The 1,032-nt window shown below is 44.6% G+C and overlaps 1 protein-coding gene across 4 annotated transcripts in view; it reads right to left on the minus strand.

The window, feature by feature from the left end:
* Window positions 1-1,032, minus strand: part of LOC119594519 (DNA topoisomerase 2-binding protein 1-like) — a 27,100-nt gene that overhangs the window by 19,912 nt on the left and 6,156 nt on the right. The gene's annotated exons all lie outside the window — the stretch shown is intronic.

The following is a 1,032-nucleotide window of genomic DNA, read 5'->3' on the forward strand; positions in this document are numbered from 1 at the left end:
TCTAACCCCTAACACCCAAAAACTGGATAGAATAGCTTACCCAGACCAAGCAAAATGAAGGTTAAGATTTAGTGTTTTCTATAGGCCTGTATGAAAGGCAATCCTATAATGATTTTGACTATGTAGTTTATACTACTGTAATATTCCAAATACTGATATAATATAGTACTGATGTTGCTAATTTCCATTCTCCACAGCATTTCATTCACATCCTGGCTTTTAGTGCTAAGAAGCTGAGGGATTAACACTGATCAATGGGACTAAACATGGCACATTTACCCCCACTAAAGATAGGTTTAGCAGCAGCGGGACACACGGAGAATGAACCATTTCCAATAGTGTCTCATGTATGAGACACTAATGCTCCCAGCCATCTGCCAGGTGTCTGATGCATGAGACACAATGCATGGACCTCAGTACTGATAAATAGTCAGACAGAGAATCAGGCAGGTAGGTAGATTTCATCGGCACTGTTCATCCTGCTTATCTCCGTCTTCCCCCAGCCTCCCATCTTCTTTAACTGCTCCTATTAACAGAGTGGTGATGAATGGTTGCCCAGTAGGGAGGAGGAAGCTGTCAACCCACACTTCAGTGTATCCAGTTCAGAGGACAAATTGGATTACGCCTTGTAGGTCGACGCCATGCTAGACAATGACGAGCCTCTCTCCTATGTGGCCACCAAGCTGCTACAGAGGAACACTCCAGGGACCATGTACTTAGTCTAGACGGATAGACGTCCCCAAGCTTACCATGGATGTATTGAGCATACTCTTGGAGATCTTTGTCAGTTTTTTCAGGACCATGGCAACATGCCCTCATCCACAAAAGCATTGCTTCACATTTGATGGAGACTGGCTTGGGCTGGGATACCAGTTGTTTGTAGACATATAGCCAAGTCTTTTTCATATGTTGCAGGCAAGAAAGACCAAAGCAGTAGGGACAGCCCAGCTGAAAAGGAAGTTCATGCCCAAGGACCTCAGCGTGAAGCCATGTTGATTATTGCAGCAGCAAGATGGGGTTACTGACTCCAAA

This window comes from Penaeus monodon, chromosome 34, assembly GCF_015228065.2.
Source record: "Penaeus monodon isolate SGIC_2016 chromosome 34, NSTDA_Pmon_1, whole genome shotgun sequence".
In the NCBI taxonomy this organism is placed as follows: Eukaryota; Metazoa; Arthropoda; class Malacostraca; order Decapoda; family Penaeidae; genus Penaeus; species Penaeus monodon.